Here is a 22,995-nt window from a genome sequence, read left to right on the forward strand (position 1 = left end):
CAGTAGCCAGCATCAATAGACCCTCCAGCAGCAAGCGGCAAAGACCTCTCCCTAAACAATAAATCCCTCCTAGCAACAACTGACCCACCAGCAACATGAGACCCACCCCAGTAACAATACATCCCCCATGAGCAACAGAAGACCTCTTCAGCAACTATAGACCCCCATCCTCCGCAAAAATAGGTCCCCTCCAGCAACAATAGATTGCCTATTAGCCAGCATCAACAGAACCACCAGCACACCCAAGCATCCCTTGCCATTACATACATTCAGTTCTGGAGGTGCCGGAACTGCGTTCCCCCGCGTTCCTACTGAAAAAAAGCCCTGCTAACAGCACATTTAAGATCAACGATATACTTCAAAAATTACAACGTAGGCATTGGTACGCTAGTGCTGTGGTAGCTAACTCGGCTACCTCTGGGGGCGCTCCGGGTTCGATTCCTGGCCAATGCACAAAAAAAAAAAAAAAATTCCAACGTGTTAATTTACAGTTGTGAGATGAGGTTTAGGACTCCTCGATAATTTATTGGCTTTATCAATACATTATTCATTAAAAATGTGAATCGATTATCATCCCTGTCATAATACCAATCAACCCAAAAAGGTGAATTAATTCTATCTAAGAATAGATTTCACTTTCATGGGTTCACATGGAATTGATTGCAATAGGGTGCATTAAGAACTTGGTAGATAACTCACACTCACTGAAGATTCTACAAGAACACTTATAGAATTAGAACTAGGGAAAATAATAATGGAGTGCCACACCCAGGGTAAAAGTCAAAATATCAGATTTATTCCACTAAAACAGACCATATGTTCCAAGGTCCCTTGATAAAGGTGGTGTCTCCGCATACTCGGGAATGCATTGGCTACATATATTAAATGTCAGACTGCTTAACAGAATAAACTTATAGGTGTGTGAGAAGTTTGTATATCCTTGGCAATTTGCCTGATTTCTGCATAAATTATTCATAAAATGAGAATTAATTTGAATCCCTGATTGGTGTTCGTGGTCCTTTATCCCAAAATAGATTTCATGTCCATGGATGTGATTGTAACAAGGTGTGAAGAACTCAGCAGGCAGCCTACGCTTACTGAAGGTTGTAGAAGAACACTTTGGATTGGAACTGGGGAAAACTCAAGAACGAAGCTCTGCACCAAAGGTAAAAATCCAAATGTCAAGTACAGTGCAACCTTCACCATTATCAATGTTCTAAGCCTTGATTAAAGGGGTTTCTCCTGAGCTCCAAAATGCAATGGCTATATACCAGTAAATGGAACATATTGGACTTAGTGGAATAAACCTGATATTTGGACTCTCATCTTGGGTGTGGGCCTCAATTCTTGCTTTTCCAGATAATAATAAACATAAACCCTCTAATTTAGCAAACATGAACAACTTTTTTTTTTTTATAGTTGGAAAAAAAAAGAAAAAAAAAAATCTATGAAACCCTCAATAGGCAACTAGCGAACCTACTTTTTGGCAATAAATCTATCTATGCATTATCTGCATATGCATAGCTGCTAATCTGACCTCCTATAGATAGTTTGTTGGTCTATTTGTAAGCAATCAATTTCATTTCCTGTAAAGTTTTGGAATATTATATGTTACAATAAAAACGTGTCTCAGATTGCCCCTTAGCATTTCCGTGGGGTTAAAGTGGAATCTATCTAACCCTGTAAAGAAAAAAAAAATTGCTATACATACCTTTTATAAAGCCATCGGGTCCATTGTCCAGTGGCAGGAGCTCTGCAGAAGGGACATCCGACAAAGGCTGGGAAATGCCTGGAAAGTGACGTCACCCAGAGAGTTACTTTGGGGCTTCTGTTGTCGGCTGCCTCTCCTGCACCCACCTCCACAGAGAAGCTGCCACTGACAGCACAGTGTGGGACTGGACCAAAACGGCATCAGAAAAGGTATGTATAGCCACTTCTTTACAGGGCTATATGGTTAAGTCTTAGATTGTGGATGCCAGTAGATTTAGAGATTTTAGTATTAAGGTGAACTTCTACTTTAAGTTCAAGACTCTGGGTGAAATATAAAAAAATATATACATACATATATATATATATTTCTTTATTTATTTGAGATGCACAATTAATCGTTAAAAAAAAAAAAAAAAAAAAAAAAAAATCGCAATCTCGATTCACCTCCCCCCTCACGATCTTAGAACGGCATTTCCTCGATTCTCTGCTCATTCACAGTTGTCAAAAAAAAAAAAAAAAAAGCCTTCGCCAAATGTTTATCAACATTGTTAAGGCTGCTAGAAAACTAAACACAATGTCTTACAATGTATCATTTTGTTCTTTTAGATCAAAGGAATGAACTTCCGTCTATAAAGGAGGGCAGTTTCCTTTTTCTGACACTTGTTGCTTACAAGTTAAAAATCAGTATTTTTTGCTAGAAAATTACTTCGAACCCCCAAACATCATCTATAATTTTTTTTTAGCAGAGACCCTAGAGAATAAAATGGTGATCGTGGCAATATTTTATGTCACAATCTATTTGCGCAGAAGTTTTTTAAAACGCATTTTTTTGGGGAAAAAATGCACTTTAATTTTAAAAAAATGAAACAGTAAAGTTAGCCCGATTTTTTTTGTATAATGTAAAAGATGTTACGCTGAGAATCGTGATATTTATTCCAAGTATATATATATATATATATATATATATATACACACATATACATACATACATACATACACACACACACACACACACACACACACACAATATCTCACAAAAGTGAGTACACCCCTCACATTTTTGTAAATATTTTATCTTTTCATGTGACATTTACAAAAATGCAAGGGGTGTACTCACTATTGTGAGATACTGTGTGTGTAATCTATATATATATATATATATATATATATATATATATATATATATATATATATATATATATATATATGCACTCCTATATGCAGTGTTTATAATTTCACCAGTCCACTGGTGAAATGAGAATTTCCTAGCTGCATTGTCATTTTTATTGGTTCTTCTCCATCCCTTTTAATATAGCTCGATTGTTCAGTTTCCTTGCACTAGAACTGAAGATATATATATATATATATATATATATATATATATATATATATATATATATATATATATATGGGTTTATTATGCTGAATGATGGCTTCTATGACAAGCTGAAAAAAAATTGTGAAGAATTCCACAAAAATGGGTCTAGATGAAAAGAGCAATTTGGAAGAGGGGAAAAAAATAGTGTTGTAGAAGTGAAGAGGAACTGGGGATTTCAGAGTAAATGTTGCTTTCAGCAGAGCTCCTAATTACAATCATTTTCAAACAGAGAGTCCTATTGGAGACTTCTGACCTTCAAACCTCCTCTGAGCTGTTCCTAATGAGCTGGTTGAGTGATACAGGCAACCACGTCAGCTTTGGAATAATCTCTGTTAAATGTCCCAGTATGTTTTGGAGTCATTACTCAGACCCAGGGGCACAGCACCTGCATTCCTCAAACTAATAGGCAGCACACAGACAAAGCTGATTTCAGAACGCTATTAACCCTGAGGCTCCTGGATCGGGCCTAATAATACCATTTCTTTGTTATTTAGCATGCTTTTTACGCTGCACAAAGCATGTGTTTCAGTCTGTAAAGGTACTTGTGGGAGTGAGTGATTTTGATCATCTGAAATGTATTTTGTGCCTTCATTTAACCACTTCAGCTCCGGAAGGATTTGCCCCCTTAATAACCAGGCCATTTTTTGCGATTCGGCACTGCGTTACTTTAACTGAAAATTGCGTGGTCGTGCGACACTGTTCCCAAACAAAATTGATGTCCATTTTTCCCCACAAATAGAGCTTTCTTTTGGTGGTATTTGATCACCTCTGCGGTTTTTAGATTTTGCGCTATAAACAAAAAAAAGCAACAACTTTGAAAAAAAAAAAGCGTATTTTAATTGGTTTGGGCAAAAGTTAAAGCGTTTACAAACTACGGGATAGATTTTTGGACTTTTTTTAAATTTTTTATTAGTAATGGCGGCGATCTGTGATTTTTAGCGGGACTGCGACATTGCGGCGGACAGATCGAACCCCTGACATTTTTTACACTTTGTGGGGACCAGTGACACTAATACAGTAATCATTGCTAAATAATATGTTCCTGTATAAATGACACTGGCAGGGAAGGGGTTAATACTGGGAGTGATCAAAGGGGTTAAAGGTATGCCTATGTGCTTACTTACTGTGTGTGTGTGTGGGGGGGGGGGGGTTCTGTGACAGACTTAGCTGAAACTGCTGATCTGTCCCTGCCTGTCTGAGAAAAGATCCGCCTGCTTTGTTTACATTAGCAGGCGGGTCTTCTCTCCGTTTCCCAGACGATTGTGGGAGCTGGTTCACACATCTTCGGTGTGGCCGGGGTGCGGTTTCCAAAAGGGTCCGGTGTGTTTTTTGGATCCAGTTAAGGTAAAAATTCAGGCAAAAATGTTGACCTGAATCGATGAACAGAAACGCACTGGACCTCAGGCTGAAAACCGGGGCTGCACATATGTGAACCCGGCCTTAGTGGGCTATCTGGGAGGCCGTTGTCCTTATGCAGGCATGTTTGTTGTGGTTCAGTGACACACCAGGTAGTGAATTACAAATGGTAGCTTGGACCTGATAAAGGCAGCAGTGGTAGCTCCCATGATTATGTTCCATCTGATAGGTGTACGACAGTGCTGGACTAATGTGAGCAGAGATAAATTCAAATAAATAAAGAGTAAAATGCATTTTCTCGCTGGAGTTTAGTTAGGTAGGTACCCGATACCCAGGCCTAGACTGCGGCCTCTCTGATTATCAAATTGCTCCACCGATAAACAACTGTTGGGAGTGTGGTAAGGAACACAGGACAGCACAGGTTTCCATTTTTCACAAAATTGGTTTAAAATATTTAAAGTGTAAGGGCTCTTTCACACGGTCCGCCTCCGTAGGCGGATCCGTGCTGCTCAGCGGGGATCGATTCGCGATCCCCGCTGAGCCGGCGGATGACAGCTCCGTCTCCGCTTGCAGTGCGGAGAGGGAGGTGTCACAGCCCCCGCTGCTCTCTATGGGGAATCGGATGAGAGCGGACCGCCTGTCCGCTCTCATCCGATCCCATCCGATCCCCAGGACGGATGGAAAATAGGGTTTCCATCCGTCCGGATTTCATGGACAGGATCGGATACGGATGGCAGCGGGTGTCAGCGGATATGTCTCCGCTGACATCCGCTGCTCCATAGGGCTGAATGGGGCATCCGATCAGATCCGCCCTAAAAAACTGACAGGCGGATCTGATCGGACCGCCCGTGTGAAAGAGCCCTAACTCCATTTTTGTTGAGAAAAAAAAAAAAACATCCCCCTCTGGGTGATCTCTGTACATTGCAGGGATTATAACAAACTTTGTTGCAGATTCCCACCTTTTGTTATTTTGAAGAAATCATTGTTTGTTCCTCTGTGCTGAGTGGGTCTAATGGGAGTGGTTTCCGAACTATCCACCAGCTGTGCAGCTGCAGAGCACTAATGAGGAAAACTGCTGGGCCTGCATCCCTTTGGACATGTTCCCATTGGGAGTCTCACCAAAAATTACATTTTTGCTGCAGGGGATGCCAGAAATCTGACTTTTAGGAAAATTGGTGAGCCAATCACACAAGCAGGAAATGATGTTTCTGGGGTGTGGTCAGTATACATTCTGTCTACAGAACACCTCCAGGCGGCCATATTGTATTGCATTTTCAGAAAATTACAACAGCTGCAGATTGAAAAGTAAAGGTAATTTTTAATAATCAATTACAATGTGATTTGTGTCGCAATTGTATACAATATATTATTTTTCCTTTTAATTGCTATTTTTTTACACCCACGAAAGCTAACTCTGAGCAACCATCGCTTCTTTAGGATGGTACTAAAGTGAGTATTCTTTGCCTTTAAGAAGCAGCATTTCAGTTGCCGTTGTGACCTTATCCCAAGGCTAGACTTTTGCAGTTGATTTTAATGTCTGCTTGGAGACACGTCTGTTAGGAGAGTTGCAAAGCAAGACAAAACACATGCAGGCTGCTTTACTTACCTCCCTAACTACACTGCTGAGATCAGCTAAGGTGAAAGCACCCTTTGTGCGCAAATCAATGACTGTTTTCATTTAGGACAAAAAAATCTACCCACATTGTGTACAAAATAAAAAAAAGCATGCTTGTTTGGGAATCCCAGCAACCATGTTTATTCATTATTCACCTACCCTATGATAATCTTGAGAGCCAAGTGCACAATATGTACAAGTAGCAAGGAATTCTTGAAATCTATTAAAACCGGACTGATTTAGATTCAGCACAGTAGTACATTATAATCTCAGACACTTCCAACTTTGCAGGGACACACACATGTACATTGGGGTGCGATTAATAAAGATGAGCAGCACAATAACACAAAGGTACGAATGTGGCCTAGGCGCCCATTTTTCTGCGTCTAAAATTTGTGCTTTACTTGAAAAATTTAAGAGAGGGCAGGGAACATATAGATTTTTTTTCCAAGTACACCTACCCTTTAAAATGAATGAAACTTTACTTTTTTTTTGTTTAATTAAATTAAAATAAATAAAAAAAATGTTATATACAGAATTGCACGGAGCAGCCCTGATCTTCCTCCTCTTAGGCCCCCCTCCCTCTGGATGGCGCTCCAATCTCCTCTTCTCTGTGTGTTACCATTAGGAAGCCTCTTCCAATTGTGGCACACCTGCTTGCTCGATCCTGAGCTGTGCCGCCTGCGTCTATAGACACACATATTGCGGCTTTTAGGCCAGTCTCCATCATTGGCATATGGTTGATTAAGGACTGAGGAGGGTTCCCCTCCTGGCAGGCATTATTGGTTAAGCTGTCCAGGAAAAGTGACAAGGTTTAGGGGGGATAGATGACAAATTTTAGGGTGGATAGAAGTGTCATCTATCCTGCGGAGGACAAGCTGGGAACCCGCATACAGGTGACAGAGACCCCGTAAGCCTGTTTGGATCTCTACTTGCCATACGGTAAGAGGGATCATTACTATCTGGTGATTGGGAATTTCCATCAATTCAACACAAAGTGTGTCACCATTAGTGATCGACCGATATCGTTTTTTTAATGCCGATATTTTGGTCATCGGATATCGGTATCAGACGATATTTTTGGACATGTAAAAAACATTTTTTTTTCTAAAAAGGTACTCCTTTTGGAGGGATCTGGGGTAAAAGACCCCAAACCCCTCCTCGGCACTAAAAAGCATTCAAAACGCCAAGTTTGGCTGTTTTGAATGCTGTCAGTTTTTTTAATTTGGCGCCGAGTACACGGAAGTGATGTCATGACATCACTTCCGGGTTTTTTACATGGAGACCGGTGCATGCGCACTTGCGGCAGGGATACCGGCTTTCACGGGGACACATCTTCATGCTACACCAGGTCTTCTCTTTGGAGGCGGTGGAGGTAGGATGCCCAGGTCTCCCGGTGGGACGGGAGACCCGGGTGAGCCGTGGAAGGCGGCGGGAGTGGGGGTTTCTCAGCCGCATCAGTTGTCATTACAAGTCAGCCGACCATCGGCTATGGACGCCGATACCGGGGTGATACCTCTAGCTGCAGGCATCACCCCAGGACATGCACTTTCCCTAAATATCGGCAATATTGGTAACCTCAGGGGCCGATTCCGATATATCGGGGAAAGTGCATATCGGCCCCCGATATATCAGTGTTGCCAATAATCGGTCGATCTCTAGTCACCATCACCATACCCAAGATTTGCTCGCAATATGCATTTGGCCATTGTGGCAAGAATATTGCATTTGTTTGGGTGGCTATCCTTTAAGGATCCAGCACAGTTTATGTTGGACATTGTTTTGGACTTTTACTATGTAATTATTTTATCACGTATGCACATTGGTTGTAGGGGGGTTTCTTTCCTTCTTTTTGCATCAATTTTTCATTTCTGTAGAGCACTTTAGTGATACTTTTTTGTATGGCATTTTGATGAATTTTTCACTATGTGTTTGATTGTTTATTAAGCAACAATAAAGCTTTTGCTGCTGACCGCATAGTTAAATTTTTATTGTGGTAACCCAATTACAGGATTTGATTGACAGCAGCATCAGCCAATGTGTTCTGCTGCTATCAATCTGCCCAGTGAGGAGCGAGAGAGTGGAGAGCCGCTGCTCTAGTGTACAGCACTGGAGCGAGAATGTGTCCAGGTATATAAGAGGTGGGGGGGGGGGGGGATGAAGGGATTATTGGGACACTTTGCAGTATGCAAAACACAAAGAGAAACAAAGCTCTAATTCTAATCACATCAACTAAAAGAAAAATATCATCCTAGTAACTATGAGCGTTTTTCACTAAAACAGGGCTCAGGGGGTTTGAAAGGAAGCAACTGAGCGAAGCTCCTTGGAACAGACAGAAAATAAATTCCCAAATGCCGACTGTGCTAAATCATCACAGAGTGCAGTATAGAACGATCCGCTTTTGTTTTAATAAATGCATCCAATTAAAGTTTTGTAAGGCTTAATCTCCATGGGTTTAAAAGAGGACGCTTGGTTTGCATTTATGACACCTGCCAACCGCCGGGTCTAAGGTATGCGCTGAGCCAAACAGCTCGTTAACACTCTTCTGCATTCTTTGAGCTGAGCATTACATGCAGTGTTTGGGCCAAGGCCAACCCTTCAGTTGCACAGTTTCTCCCACCAGGCCGTCTGAGTGCAGGCATAATGTGGACCCAATACGGACACCGGGTGTTCTGCGTCTTCATCCAATGCTGTGGAGCCTCAACCTAAGAATTACATCATTTATAGGAATGACATTTTACATGCCACTGCATGGGGAATTTTCTGTGGTCGCGGACATGTTCACTTACTAAGGAATATTTTTTGTTAATGCAGCCATTGTTAGCGTCCTAAAAAACCAACTCACATAGGGGTTGATTTACTAAACCAGGAGAGCGCAAAAACCTGGTACAGCTGTACATGGTATCCAATCAGCTTCTAACTCCAGCTTCTTCAATTAAGCTTTGAAAAAAAAAAAAAAAACCTAGAAGTGGATTGGTTTCTATGCAGTGCTGCACCAGATTTTGCACTCTTCAGTCTTAGGGTACTTTCACATGAGCAGTCCGCTCAGCGACAGGGCCATCTTACCGAATGGGCACGCTGGGCAGTTGCCCTGGGGCCCCACTTGCCTGGGGGGCCCCACCTGCCCAGCGACCCAGCCCCAGCCAAGCATTAGTCCTGATTCCCGTGTGCATCCTGCCGCCAAACTTAGCAGGTGGCAAGCGCCTGTCGGCCCTACACTGCTGTCAGGCTACTTGGGCTGTGGAGGGGGAGCCCACAACTGCAGGAATGCCTGTCTGCCTCCACGGGAAAAGGCGCACACAGGACGGCTTCAGTCTGACTCCCGTCCGTGTGTGTTCATCGGACCCAGCCTCCGAACTTGGAAGCTGTCATTAGCCTGGCACTGCTGTACCAATAAATATCACCTTATTAATAATTTCAATTTTTATTCTCGTGGGTGATTTTGTAGGCGGGGCCCCAGTGCACTACATTGCCCGGGGACCTTTAATGCTCTTAAGATGGCACTGCTCAGCGGACTCCGCTTTGCTCAGCAGGGGATAAGTCCACTGATCCCCACTGAGCAGACGGATGACAGGTCTGTCTTTGCTCACTGTGCAGAGTGGAGACGGACAGAGTGCTGCTCTCCCCTATGGGAAAATCGAGTGAAAATGGACCACCCGATCTCATCCAATCCCCCAGATGGATGGAAAACAGGGTCACCATCCATTTGGATTTGGCAGACAGGATCGGATTGGATAGCAGCGGGTGTCAACGGACATGTCACCAGTAGGGTTGTCACCTCATCCCTTTAAACCAGGACACATTACTTACATCCCGCCCTGCCAGTGTCATTAGTACAGTGAGTGCAATTTGTTTTTAGCACTGATCACTGTATTAGTGTCACTGGTCCCCAAAAAGTGTCAGTGTCTGATTTGTCTGCCGTAATATTGCAGTCCCAATAAAAATTGCTGATCATCGCCATTACTAGTAAAGAGAAAAAATTCCATAAAAATATCCCATAGTTTGTAGGCACTATAACTTTTGTGCAAATCAATATACACTTATTGGGATTTCTTTTACCAAAAACATGTAGCAAAATACATATTTGCCTAACCTGATGAAGAAATTCGATTTTCTTGTCCTCTTTTTTTTGTTTTTTTTTTATTACACAAAAAATAAATTCTGTAAAGGTGATCAACTACCACTAAAACAAAGCTCTATTTGTTGGGGGGGGGGGGGGGGGAGGACAACGTTTATTTGTGTATAGCATCGCATGATTACGCAAATGCCAGTTAAAGTAAAAATAATCACAAAAATTGGCCTGGTTATGAAGGGGGGTAAACCTTCCGGGGCTGAAGAGGTTAAACAGTCTACGTACCTAAATTTGACTCAGTATACACCAAGTCCCTGTACAGCACAGTGTACACCATGTGCAACGCAGTGCTCAGTGGTAACAAGGAAGGTGCTGATAGCTGGAGAGAGCAGAGCTCATCATTCTGCTGCTTCTCCTTTCACTGTACAGTCACATCCTGGGAAATGGACAACATCTGAGAGGGTCTATTTACATTTGTGCATGAGTTAGCATCAAAAATGCTGGAGATTCAAAACACCCAGATGTGAATGACAAATTGCACAAAGCACATTTCAGATGCCATTCATTTAAATGGCAGCTAAAAACGCGGTGCAGTTTCTGCCGCGACTTTCGCGCGATAATTCACACTGCAATCGCAGAAAATCGCATCACATGAAGCTTGTTGCCCCAAAAAAGTTCAGGAGCTTCTTTTTGGCAAAATGCTTCACGTGATCCCTTTTGCATCGATTTCTGCGCAATTTATCACATTGATGTTAGGTGCCATTCAAATCAGGGGCGTAACTACAGGGGTTGCGATTGCTACCGGGCCCCATTCTCCAGGGGGCCCAGTAGCAAACCAGTGGGTGAACTTCCAGGATTGCAAAAGTCACACTTGCGACCGGGCCCTGGCATTGCACCACTGTGGGGAGGCCCCAAGATTGCAGGAAGGGGGCCCACTGCAGAACTTGTGAAAGGATCCTGCTGCGGGACCGTAATAAAAGGCCATGCAATGAGAGTAAAGAGCCCCAGGATTAGTGGGAAGAGCCCTGGGCTTGAAGGGAAGGGCCCCGGCCAGGGATCTGGGGGGGCCCTTCATGGTTTCTTGCATCGGGGCCCTGAAGGTTCTAGTTACGCCTCTGATTCAAATGGATGGCATCTGAAATGTGCCTTGTGTGATTTGTCATACACATCTGGGCATTTTGAAATTGAGGCCGGATTTTAACTAGGTGTGAATGACAAAGTGCACAACGCACATTTCAGATGCCATGCAAAATGCCCAGTTATGAATGCCGCCTTAATAAGGAAAGGGCTGTGCTGGGTGGCAGAGCTCTGAAAACCTCAGAACTGGATAAATAGAAAAACAAGTCCTTTTTTACAGGAGATATATCTACATACATATACACATACATACACACACACACATATATATATATATATATATATATATATATATATATACACACACATATACATACACATTTTTTTTTTTTTTTTGTGTATTATGGTTTTGTATGGTGTTCAGCTTTAACAGCTTTGGGCTGACTGTAGGCAAGGCTTTGTTCACATGTACGGCAAGAGGGCGGTAAAATCACTCGGTTGAACTGCGGTTTTACTGCTCCTAACCCCCCACCTGAACCTGGGCATGCAGCCACTCAGGGCTCTACACATGCCGTGGCAAAAATGTGACATTTCACATTTAGTGGGCATTACCACCACTGAACGCCACCTATGGGGACATGCCGCAATTGCCCTGCAACTACGTGCACATGCACACGATTGCGGCGAGGTAGTGCAGAATTTACAGGGTTAAATCAGATGGTGAGGAGGCAGTATGTCAAGTGCCCACTGAAGATCAAAAACCGCTTGAACTTCAGGGGGCACTGCATTTGTGAACAGGACCTAACTAATAATGCAGAAGCCCTCGGGCTTCAAGTAAATAAAGAAAACTGGGATAAAAATTTTAACCTAATAGCTAGGCAGCCCATTGACCAGTTTTTTATTTTTAGTAAGCCAGCGGATTGAACGGAAAGAAAACCGACTCATTCTCCCTGCTGAGCGATTGTATTCTGACAGCAGAGAGACTTCCCCAGCATCAGAATACATTGATCAGAGTGGCAGGCTATAGCCGGCAGCGCTGATCAAGTGAGGAAAATACGGCAGATCAACTTCTGTACAACCTCCCTGCCTGTATATGGATCAAAATGTGTCCAGTCCCTGCCAAACCAAACAAATTCTGATCCATCTATGGCCAACTTTTGTAGGTTTTAGCAGAAAAAACTCCATGTCTCCATCTTGCTTTGTCATTTGTCAATAGCTTCCAATAAAGCCCAGGTGCACAGAAGGCAGTTTGTGGATTGTCAGTGAAAAGGTCGTGACTTTGGCCTGCTTCTTTAAACCCCCTAGATTTACTAAGTAATGTGCTACTGGCCTCCCTTCCCCTCCGCTTCGCTCCAAGGGTTGAACGTGACTTTGCTCAGCTAGGACTGGGCTCATGTTACACTTCACCAGGGAGGTGATAAATGATGGCTTGTTAGCAGTCCTATGAACAGAATATTTACAAAGTGCTGGGGATGACGCAGGCAAGCTCTTGGCATCTGCTTGTGATACTTATTCTTCGTCCGGCAGGGGAATTTAGCAATGGAGGGAGGGAACCATTGAAGTCACACCAGAGATTACAATTTAAAGCCGAAAGTTGAAAAGGAAAAACAAGCGATGGCCTTATATAGTAAAGACTTCTGAACTAAGTCACCAAACACCTTTTAGTGTGGGAGATTAATATATATATTAATTTCTTTTTTTACACACACATATATACAGTATATGCATACATTACACACACACACACACTGTGTGTGTGTGTGTATATACATACACACACATATACACACACACTTTTTTTTTTTTTTTCACGCTGCTCTGCTGTAAAAAGACCTATGCGTTTTTGCCGTGTTTTCAGTGCTTCCTGCACCTGTGAAAAAAGGACATGCATTTTAGATTTGTGTGTTTTGGGTGCTTTGCCATCCTGACTGAACGTCATATGATGTACTTCACATTGCACTGCTCGTATCAGTGCAGCCCCATCAGGGCTGCCTCTTCAGCGCCCTGATGGGCTGCCTCTTCAGCGCCCTGATGGGCTGACTCTTCAGCGCCCTGATGGGCTGCCTCTTCAGCGACCATCTGGGCTGCCTCTTCAGCGACCATCTGGGCTGCCTCTTCAGCGACCATCTGGGCTGCCTCTTCAGCGACCATCTGGGCTGCCTCTTCAGCGACCATCTGGGCTGCCTCTTCAGCGACCATCAGGGCTGCCTCTTCAGCGACCATCAAGGCTGCCTCTTCAGCGCCCATCAAGGCTGCCTCTTCAGCGCCCATCAAGGCTGCCTCTTCAGCGCCCATCAAGGCTGCCTCTTCAGCGCCCATCAGGGCTGCCTCTTCAGCGCCCATCAGGGCTGCCTCTACAGCGCCCATCAGGGCTGCCTCTTCAGCGCCCATTAGGGCTGCCTCTTCAGCGCCCGTCAGAGCTTTAAAAATTACTTAATTGCAAAATTTTAGAATCGAAACAAAGAAAAAGGATTTGTTTTTTTTCCAACTTTTATTTTTTTTTATAGGAACAGTGTTGCATGATCGCGCAATTGTTATTCAAAGTGCGACAATGCTAAAAGCTGAAAATTGGCCTGGGCAGAAAGGGGGAGCTTAAGGCCTCATGAACACTGGGCGTTTTTACAGTTGCTGTTTTATGCAGACGTTTTTTCCAGCAGCCAACTCCCCAGCATTTTATTTTATGTGTCCATGCACACACAGGCTGTTAGCAGTTTTTGCCGGGGGGGGGGGGTCTGGCTGGAAAAAACCCCAAGAACTAATGGGTTTTGAGAGGAGTTTTTGAGCTGTAAAAACATTCTAACTCTGACAAAAGCTGGAAAGCGCCAAAAAAAAAAAATGCTGTAAAACACGCCATTTTCTGCGTTTATCAACGTGTTTGAGCCATAAGCTTTCCTGGGAGTATCGTTTTGCTGAAAAAAAAAAAACTAAAACAAACGCTACTGCTAAAAACAAAAGCTAAAAAAAAAATGCTACTGCAAAAAAGCTGGAGAATGCTTTCTACAGCTAATGCTACTGGTGTTTTTATAATGTCCAGTGTGCATGAAGCCTAAAAAGGGGATGTCCACTCACCTAAGAGGTTTCCTTTTTTTCCCCTTTGTCTTTGGGGCATGACCACCAAACAGTTTCACATGCACACACAAAAAAAAAAGCAAGGTACTGTAGAGAGTTTTCAACCAATGCCTACTCCATTTAAAAAGAACAAAATAAAGATTTTGGATGTTGATATACTTAAACATGAAGGTAAAAAACCTTCTTGTCCGACTCCCCCCAACTCCCATTATACGTACCCGAGCCCCATCCAACGCTGTGCCCGATAGCCGCGTCTCTCTCTTCTCTCTCTCTCCCCCAGTGGCCATGGAGGCAGTAGCAGGAACCACTGGCTCCTGCTGCTGTCATTCATTGCCTGCAAGGAGAGACTAGGGGGCGGGGCCAAGCTGTGCTGTGTGTGTCAATGGACACACAAATTGTGACTTGGGATCGAACCCTAATGAATGCCCCCATAGCAAGTGGCTTGCTATGAGGGTACTCAAAGGGGGGGGGTAGAGCCAGGGGCACCAGCACCCAAAAAGAAGAGGATCAAGGCTTCTTTTCTTTGGTCAGAGTAGGTACCATGTTTGTTATAAAAAAAAAAAAAAACCTCCCTTTACAATCACTTAAGATGCACTAAAAGTCATAGCAACATAAAAGTACCCATATACAACTTTATGTTGGGAAGCCATACGCGCAATTTGAACGTAGGGATTTCCTATAGGACAGTACGGAGGATAGTCAATGTTGCGAATACTTGTTCTTGCACACCAAGATTTTCAAGCATTTTAGGAAATTCTGTAAGCTGTACACAATATTAATACATCAATGATAAAGTTGAGGACAGGTAGATGCCTCACCATGTGTTCTTTTTGATAAGAAACCTGGTCATCTATAGTAAGTCCAGGGGGGTCTGTAAACTCAATCATAGATTAAGAGACACCCTCTGTCAAGCAGCAGGCACATCCTGCCACCGATTAGCTACAAAGAATAAAAGAATTTAGGTAAACCTAGAAAAAGTCTATATAATCTGGGTATTGTCTTGGGACGATGATCCAACCTGACAGAAGAAGTGTAGACTGCCTTAGAGGTACAGTGAAAGGTTAGATTTTACATCAACTGCTTTAATGTGCAGTATTCACAGTAAATAAGAACTTTAGACTGCAGTGACTAGCAGCTCCTGTATTCAACGTGCATGAATAGAATGTGATGGAATGTGGCGCTGTATGGAGAACGGCCAGCCGCAATCACTAACAGTGGAGGAGGAAAAAAAACACATTTCTTAACCCTCTCTGCACCTACAATATCACAACATAGAATCAATACCACATGTAGATTTAAAAAAAAAAAAAAAAAACACCACATCAGGTCCTCCGAGCTCACTCCTGCTCCTGTACTATACATGCTGTAGCTGAGCTGGTAAGGGTAAAAGAAAAAACTCTTTTGGCTGGGGCATGCACAAGCAAATTATGGCTACCTGTGTCTCCCGATGATCTTAAATTGATTGCTATCTGTGCACATTTCAGTATCTACAATCTAAACAACCACTGACTCTGACTAACACCTGTAGCTGCAGACACTGTGGAGAAATTAGTTCTCAAAGTTTACAGTAGATGCACTGAATTTGTTCAAGCCACTCTCCAAACAGCTAAGCTCGCGCTTTCAAAACACCTTTAAAAAAAAATAAAAAAGCTTTAGCTCTTGTGCGCTCACTCCTGCTCACCTGCATGCTGTAGCTGAGGTGGTATAGTTAAAAAAAAAAACATGGCTTCCATTCTCCTGAACATTGACGAACAAGGCTAAAACAAAACAGTGTGCGGTTTGGATTTTCAGCTATATATTATTTTATCCTAAATATGCACAGGGCTAACGTTTTATGGCTAGTTTATGTACGGATTGTGCTTAGTGAAGTTCTCCGATAAGTGGGAACGGTGATAAGTACGTGACTCATGTAGGTTAAAGAAACTTTGAAATGAACCGGAACGCACCAGAGATAAAGTTCTACCAAAAAATGTATGGTTTTTAAACTGGAGTTACTAAGAATGAATGAGTTGTCCTATGTAAGCAATGCTTGTCCTAACAAGACAAAGAAAGTTTACGTCCACACAAAGACAATCATAGCAACAAACTCATCCCTAGAATTGCTTTATTACTGCAGAGCCATAGCGATATCCTCTGAATCGCTTGATCGCTGTACATTCATATTTATGGTGTCAATTCCACTATATGTATAATGCACCTTACTATATTCATAATGCTGCTTGTTATATACTTTGCCCACTGAGCATACACTTTTTAGTGGTGGCCTGGCGTTCCTTAGTGCCAATGTCCTTTCATGGCATCCTACTGCAAAGTAAAACAAGATTGGATGTTGGAGTCGGCTGCCTGTGACAATTCTTCCCCGTGGCACTTTCAGAAACATTGCCCCATTTATGCCAACTTTTTGCAGTTGGACTTTAGGCAGATAAAAAAAACACATTAATGCAGCATGCATTCATTAATACACTGTTAAATGCATTTTAAAATACAGGTAGTGTAAATATGTGAATTGGACCTTCTATCAGCATTTTTCTAAGGTGGGAGTGGAAAAAGCAGAATAAGGAGCCAATAAGCTTATGTGCTGACAGGAAGCATGCCAATAGGAGGAGAGTAAGGCTCCATGCACACACTAGCATTTTCTATAAACTATCACAATGCTAAAAAAAAAACAAAAAAAAAACGCTGGATGAGAATAGCGTTTGTGCCCACTTATATGAGCTTTATATTAGCATTTTTACAGTACATGAAAAAATAAAATCTGGTATGAGTGGTTTAGCAGCTAGGAGCATTTTTTTCTGCTGCAAAAAATGCAGAACAAAAAACGAAAAAATGTTTTTTTTCTGAAAAATAAAAAAAATAAAAAGGTACAAAGATATGTGGTGTGACATTTGCATTTTAGCCACACCATCACACAACAAGAGGCTGGCCATTAAAGATTTTCTAGCAATCTGATCTTCTATAGCTGTACTGTTTATGCATCTTCCTATGACCAGTTCTACTTCACACACCTGACACTTATTACTAGCGGTGGCCGATAATGCTTATATAAGCCTGCAGCTGGAGACTCCATCCTCATGAGTGTAGTGAAACGCGTTGGAAACGTGACCTGGTGGGGGTCCAGGCTGGGACTGCCACTTGTCCAAACATAGCCGGTCTTGTTTTGATCTGCAGCTTCTGGGACAACCAGCCGTTCATCGATTATTGTCAGGAGTGCGGGCGGGCTCCTTACCAACCAGCACTCACAGCAGCAGGTACAGGACTGTACTTCCATGCAGCCTAAGCGACTCACATACATACCATGGGTTCACAGTGCATGGACACATAGGATAACACTATTTAGCTTCTAGGAGCTTTAAAAAATAAAAAAAAAAAAGCTAGTATGCATGGAGCCTAAAAGGCAGATGAGCTTATTACTGGGCTGCTTCTCCTTTCACTGTCCAGTCACAGGCTGGGGCAGGTTCAGTATGACCTGGGCTCAGAGGAAGTGAGTTGAGTGATGATGATAGCCATCATACTGAGGACATCTAAAAAGGCAGAAAGGATGTACTGTGGGAGAAAGCTGCAGACAAAGTCAATATTGCAACAAAAGCTATTTTTAATGTAACTTTTAATGGACTGTTAATTTTTTATCTTGATATTTTAGGCTGGATTTCTGCTTTATCAACAAAGTCTTAACTCTACATAAAGTAAACTGGCTGTCAGGACCAAAGCTATGACGATAACGTAACAAGCTAAAGTAGGAACCACATACTTCTGATTTCACTAGGACCGCACAAATTCGAATAAAGTTTGAGTTGATGCCAAGAGCAACCAGACAGCGTTCTTATTTCATTCATCCATACAACAGAGGGCAAAACCTGATCATTGCTATTGGCAACAACTCCACTTTTGTATTCTCTTATATCCGAGTTTAAAGGGACCCTGCCAAAATACTAAGCTTTGCCAGCAAAGACATAGTCAAGCGTAAATACTCTTCTCCTGCAGCACAGCTCCGTTCTAGAGAAAATCGGACCCTCAGGTCTGCTGGGAAGTCAACACACATTCAAATTAAATTGTATAAATTCTGACTTTTTCTGCCAGTGGACAAAGTACTTATTTACTAAGCTTAAAACACATGTTAAAAATTTATTATTTTTAACTTTTTTTTTAGTAAATCAATCGCATAATGTTCCACGAGAAGCCTTCAATAAGAAGTACAGTGCCAATGAGTATGGACAACTAGATCCAGGAGTGATCTATTGCATTACTGAAGGATGCATCACATACATTCACAATAATGGGACCTGGAGTATTGGGTGTAAAGGTGCTTGAACAATCCTAGGTAGCCTGCCAAACACCCATGAGGATGGGTCCAAAAGCACCCCTTACATCACATGTGTCAAACAAGGCCCGCGGGCCGAATCCGGCGCTCCAGGCCATTTTATGTGGCCCTCGCACCTCTCCTGCAGCTGCAGGAGAGCTCCAGTCCTCCTCTGGTCCTCCTTCTGACCCTGTACTTTCTGCTTTCCAGCAATGCCTCCAGCTTCTTCCCAGCAGCAGCACAAGGTAAGGGTGGTGCACTGTAATGTAAGGGAGGGTGGGGGGACTCAACTTCTGATGGTGGAGAGGTTCTTGGTGTCTTATGTAAGGGTAGGGGATGCTCTAGACATCTAATCTTACAGATATAACCGGCCTCTTTGAGACCAATCATAATGCTGATGCGGCCCGCAAATAAAATGGGTTTGACACCCATGCCTTACATGTACCATGTGCAGTCTGAGTACAATTGCATCGCTAATTATAAAAGGGTGTACACCCAAAATTATAACAATAAAGTCTTTGTACATCATCATGTCAATGTCACTAGTGGCTTTGTTATATACTAAAACATAGGTCCACAAGTGCGGTTGCTCTAGATCAGGGGTCTCCAAACTTTCTAAAGAAAGGTTCGTTTACGTTCCTTCAGAAATTAGGGTGGGCTCATCTGTGCCCAGTGGGAGTTAACCATGCCCAATGTTAGCGGAAGAAATAATTGTTGTCAGTGGAAGAAATGATGCTCCATCGTTGGTGTCATTGGAAGGAATAGTGCCACATTGTTGGTGGCAGTGACCAGAATATTGCCCCAAGAGCCAGATAAAGGCAAGCAAAGGACCACATCCAGTCCCAGGGCCGCAGTTTGGAGACCACTGCTCTAAATCTTAGGAAAGGAGGGGAAGCTCTGCTAATTTCAATCATCCAATCATGTGCAAATAAAAATGCTGTTTTTTATTTTACTTGCATGCGATTGGGTATTCTTTGCAAAGTGAAGATTTACCTCATTTACTAAACTCTGAAGCATCAGCAGTGCACAGTATATTTGCTTTCAGTAAATCAACCTCAGTGTATTTCACCTCACTGTAACCTTTAAAAGATGACGTCTGACTGAGAGCTGTCAATAGAAGGTGTCCTAAGAAGCAAGCGTTCTCCGTCCCCAGGGGAAGTTGTATACTGCTGGTTAATATAACCCTCATTGTTCCTCCCCACAGTGTGAATGTGGCCTCCAGTTATGGGAAATCACTTATTTATTCTGTAACAACAAGTCACACTTCCTCTAGCAGAGCTCAACTGACCAAGTGTGGCGTACTTGTGTTTTTGGTTGTCATGGCGACCACATTATCACTTTTTGTAACATCAATGACCCATCTAGCAACATGCAGCCGATTTCGCTTTCCTGGAAAGTCTCCAACACCCTCTTCTTTTCCTCAGGCCATTCCCTACATACTTGGAAACACCGCATCGTATAATCTAATCATCCTCCATATTACAGAAGGCAAATGGAAAGGGCAAAATCATTAGGAAATACCAGCAAAAAGATATGAGGAAATTGGGCCTCGGTCTTCTTCCCCAAAAAGTCAATGATTAATGGCTAAAGAATTCTTTCAGCTAATGCATAGAATAAATCATTTTTAGAAATACATTATTATACCATCTTAGCAAACAATTATTTAAATCAACAGTTACTTTGAGTGACGCACACAACATTACTACCAACGGATTTGTTACATTACAAAGTCTATTCTCTGAGCATAGGGCCCCATTCACACGGATGTTTATTGTCCTTTCAGACATTTTTGGTTTATGGATAGGCCTCATGCACACAAATGCTGCTTAGCTGAAAACTCCTCAAGTGAATACTCAATGGCACTTTCCTGCGCCCGGGAGCTGCAGGTGCCACATACAGCCACCGATATCAGCGAATGGTATTGCCATTACCAGTGAATAACTCCTGCATTGGCATTTATTCATGTAGGAGTGTACAGCTTAGCTCCCTAAATGTGAAAGTGGTACATTCAGGGAAATAGGCTGAACACACAAGCATGGTGAGCACTGATGCAGAAGCAATCAGCATTTACATGAGTAAAGCTACATACAGCCATTCGCTTGCATGGCGGCTGTATGCAGCTCCCAGGCGCAGGAAAGTGCCATGGAGTATACGCTTGAGGAATTTTCGGTAAAGCACCATCTGTGTGCATGAGGCCTATCCGTAAACCATAAATGTGTCTGAAAAAAAAAACGTTTCAAGATCAATAAACTTTTACCTTTTGTCCCCCTCCTCCTGGGTAAAAAACCTAAAGTGCAGTGTGCCATTTCACACAAGTAACTTCTGCAACTTTTTGTAGGTAAGCAGGAGACATTATGGTCTTACCCTCTTATTATCCCTGTAGCCTACTGACCGTTTCATCATTGACCTATACTACAAGTTAGTGCAAGCCTTTCTGCTGTGTGATAATGAGAGACAAGAAAGGGAAACTGAAGGAAACTGAAACCTCTGAAAACAATATTTTTGGCAAGCCTCCCTCATTACGCCTGTGTAGACTCCTGCTCACAGACAGAACAGCTAAAAGTTATAACTAATGTCATGAGAATTAAACAAAACTTGGCAGGGAACATTGTACTCGTGTATACACATATAGAACAGACATCTTTCAATACCTGTAGACAGCTGGGCCTATAGCCCTACCATGACCATAAGAACAAAAGAAAAAAAAAAAAAATTAAGTGAGAGCCTTTGACTTCATACACACTGGCCAGTGGTACAACAGCTTAATAGTATTGTTAATTACGTTCTTTTTTGCAGTACCACACTGCATTGTCTTAAAAGTTTAATAAGACGTCAAGAACCAGTACACAAAATGCCTTGAAAACCACAACCCCACATTCACAAACCACCTTCCATCCCCAGTCATTCCTAAAATATTTAAAACAGACTTCAGTAATGAGATTGTAGAAATTGACTGACATCAGGACAGTACGCGAGCACTTAAATAAGCCACAGATCGAAGTTTTATTTTGCAACATAGTTAGAGTGTATTATCTGAGAGACAATACCCACAAATAGTGTGCAGTGGCTGGACAGTATGTTAACAGTATGTTAACAGCTTGGTTGAGCTGCTAACCCATGAAGAAAAAAAAAAAGAAGAAGACGACCTGCCAGTGACTACAAGCTCTATGTTCGTCTTTCCTTATACACCTCATCAGCAGTGCTCCCTAAGCTTTCCTGATTACAGGTAATGTTACTTGTTTCTCTGGTTAGTATTCTTTTCATCATAGTGGATTTAGGGATGAGGTTACAATCTGAAGATTGGTTAAGTTTAGGGTTATGTTCAGTTTACTGTAATAGCTTAGAAGAACATTCATATTAAGGTTTACTTTAAAAAAAAAAAAAAGCATAGGTTAAGATTATATTGAGCACTAGGTTTCACATAAAGCTGAACCCTAAATAAATAATTCCTTTTTAAACACTGTTGACCTGTCACTCAAAATCCGTGCTGGATTCATTCAGAAAAGGGTCTCTGTCCTTTTTATTTCCATTTTCCAAGACTGGTGGCTGCCCATTCACAAATTTAATTACCATTGCATGATAGGACTTTGCTTCCTCTCATCCGAGACTTTAAAAAGAAAATCAGTTAATATCACTATGGTGACATCAATAAATCTCACTCTAAATGCGTAGGACTAAAGGCCCTTACACACGTAGCAAATATCGAATGGAAGAAAAAATGTATATATATAAATCCTGAGAGATCATCCGATAATCTATTCGTACACTGCTTTTAAGAGCTGATCACAACAGTTCATTCAAAATATCTGAAGGTACAAGCACGAAATATGTTCCTGTAGGATACCAGAACTAATGATTTTCATGTAATTAGTATAGCATTTGTATAAAAAAAAATCATGTGACCAAGGCCGCGCCTGCTCGGAACAAAAAGAATACATTAGAATACAATACATTACATAATTTCCAAAGTTGTATACTGTCTTATGAGAATTTTCCTAACTTTAGTTACCTATTCAATTTCCATATGAGACTACCATGCAAAAAAAAAAAAAAATGGACGATCACGTGGCCGATATTCTCATCGTATGTACTAGGCTTAACAGTCACAGGCAGCAGTGCTTCCGATGATCTCTTACAGCAGATCTACAGCGATTAGGCTATAAGTACTGGTGTGCCTAGGCACACTCTCATACCAGGAAGTGCACTGCTAATTTTTAAGGCGGACTTTATGAGAAAGGGTGGTACCTAGACACAGTTAACATTTCTTGAAAGGTATTTTTGAAATTTGCAGTAAAAACACATAACAAATACAGCACAACCAGGACAGCAAACATTGTCAAAGTGATTACAGTGCAGGGAATAGAAAACAAATTAACACAGTACGAAACTCAGTGTTAGGCCAACCGTGGCCAACAGGAGAA

General features: G+C 42.1%; 1 protein-coding gene across 1 annotated transcript in view; it reads right to left on the minus strand.

Annotated features, from left to right (window-relative positions):
• SIK2 (salt inducible kinase 2) overlaps positions 1-22,995 on the minus strand; it is a 151,945-nt gene that overhangs the window by 100,960 nt on the left and 27,990 nt on the right. The window lies entirely within an intron of this gene.

Source organism: Pelophylax lessonae (assembly GCF_965119305.1).
Source record: "Pelophylax lessonae genome assembly, chromosome: 12".
Taxonomy (NCBI): domain Eukaryota; kingdom Metazoa; phylum Chordata; class Amphibia; order Anura; family Ranidae; genus Pelophylax; species Pelophylax lessonae.